Consider the following 2,420-nt stretch of genomic DNA (forward strand, 5'->3'; position numbering starts at 1 on the left):
AAGCAAACAGTCTTAGGAATAAAAAACATCTGATGCATTTGGAGCTAGTGGAACTGCAAAGAGTAACTTATAAATATAGTCCATAGGATATAATTAAATACAGAGTGTTAGGGGCACTGTGTAGACATTGTATAGAGCAGTGTATAGACAGATACAGAGCGTGAAGCATCAATCACCAGCATAGATTTTAAATTATGCAATGAAGCTTTTCAACTGAAGAGAATCTATTCCGAAACTTGAATGTGTAGCGTGATTCGCAGTTTCCTTCTGTATACAAAGCCGGAAAAAATTTGAACACCTGGAAAGAGGACGTCGATTTTCATCCGATGACGGCATATACCTGGGAGGATAGCAGGCGTACTGATAATGGTTTCAGCGTGGTCCGCCAGCAGAAGCGCAGCGGCATAGCTACCAGAGAGCAGTTTGTGTCTACACTTTAATAGCGAATGCTCACAGCCAGAAGGCTCAGTGTGGTGCAAACGTGTGAAGCTAGCAGGCAACGAAGGAGACACACGCATGCTTCCTACAGCCAACTGAGGGATTAAACTGTGGTCTTCCAAGTGGCAAGATGGTTCTTTCGGAGAATTGCAACACAAGTTGGCCGTACAGCGTCAGTTGTACAGCAGTGCCGGTAGCACGGGTCAAGTGAACATTATGACACCCGTAGACGAGGTTCTGCACGTCCACGCACCGCAGACGCCCGCCCGGAATGTCGTGTTAGAAGGGGCGCAATGGCAGATCGCACAGCTACCACGGCATAAATAAAAGGGCTTGTGAGCCTGGACGTGTCAACACAAACTGTTGCAAACTGGTTATTAGCGAATGGGAGTACAGACATGCTCACCTTTTGCCCATCTTCCATCACAGCACCGACGTGTATGGCTCGACGGATGCCGTCGGAGGATCACTTGCAAAGTGGAATGGCACACCATGGTCTTCAGCGATGAAAGCATATTCTGCCGCACGCTAGTGATGATCGCTTGTGCGTACGACGTAGACCTGGTGAGCACTGTCTCAATGATTACATTCCTTCAAGCCACACTGGCCCCATCTCAGGCCTTATGGTTCGGAGTGCGATAAGCAACAACTCTCGTTCAGCTTTTGTTTTTTTAGGGGGACGCTAATCAGCGCACGGTACTTGTAGAATGTTGTTAGACCCGTTATTTTGCCATTATTGCAACAGACAGGTGATGTGTTGTTCTAACAGGATAATGCTCGCCCACACACTGCCCGTGAAACTCAACGTGCTTTGCAAGACGTGCAACAACTTCCCTGGCCAGAATGATCTCCGACCTTGTCTCCAACGGAGCTCGTGTGGGATATGATGGGACGAGAAGTGACTTGTGAGACTCGTCAACCAACAGCTGTTACAGAACTACGTGAACAGGTCGATCAGACGTGCAATAGCGTATCCCAGTACCTCAGGACAGTATTCTCCATCTGTAATATCGACTAGATGCCAGAGACAGCCCCTGCATTACCGCTTGTGGAGGCTGCGACAGGTACTAATATGGGTCGACACCAGATACCTCAAAACTCATTGTGCTATTTATCTACAAATGTAATTATTTCATGTACCCCATGTGCATTGTTGCAACAATAAATCACGATTGGTCTGGAAACTTCAAACAGCGTGTGCTAATTTTTTTACGGCAGTGCATATATATCACTTTAACCAACGGCCTTGCCGCAGAGGTAACACCGGTTCCCGTCAGCTCACCGAAGTTAAGCACTGTCGGCCTGGACTAGCACTTGGATGGGTGACCATCCGGTCTGTCCAGCGCTGTTGGCAAGCGGGGTGCACTCAGCCCTTGTGAGGCAAACTGAGGAGCTACTTGACTGAGAAGTAGCGGCTCCGTTCGTGAAAACTGAAACGGTCGGGAGAGTGGTGTGCTGACCACATGCCCCTCCATATCCGCATCCAGTGATGCCTGTGGGCTGAGAATGACACGACGGCCTGTCGGTACCGTTGGGCCTTCATGGCCTGTTCGGACGGAGTTTAGTTTTATATATAACACTTTAACATAAAGTTAATAATATTTCTTGTGTTACTAAACATTTATTAGTCTTAGCGTACTAGTAACAAAAAGCTTTTCGAGCACATCAATATCGTTGGATGGAAGTCTTAAACAAGATAAATTCAAAGTACGACTTCTAAAGAAGTAGAATTCGTCATAAATGTGGTCTTACAAATTTTTGGGCATTGCTCACCAGAGTTGGACCACAGCCAAGTTGGAACAAAAAAATAAGTAAATAACATTCAAAGGCCAGCTACACAGACTTTCACGCGTTACTTTAAACGACAGTACAGCGCTGTACGCTGATGTGATAAAAGTCATGTGATACCTTCAGTCACCGCGTCAGACTCCTTTTGGCCCGGCGTAGTGCAGCAACTTGACGTGACATACACTCAACAAGTC

The 2,420-nt window shown here is 46.8% G+C and overlaps 1 pseudogene; it reads left to right on the plus strand.

Moving 5' to 3' along the window:
* The first annotated feature begins 1,674 nt into the window (after positions 1-1,674).
* Positions 1,675-1,792, plus strand: LOC124614517 (annotated as a pseudogene).
* The last annotated feature ends 628 nt before the right edge of the window (positions 1,793-2,420 follow it).

This window comes from Schistocerca americana, chromosome 4 (genome assembly GCF_021461395.2).
Source record: "Schistocerca americana isolate TAMUIC-IGC-003095 chromosome 4, iqSchAmer2.1, whole genome shotgun sequence".
Lineage (NCBI taxonomy): Eukaryota > Metazoa > Arthropoda > Insecta > Orthoptera > Acrididae > Schistocerca > Schistocerca americana.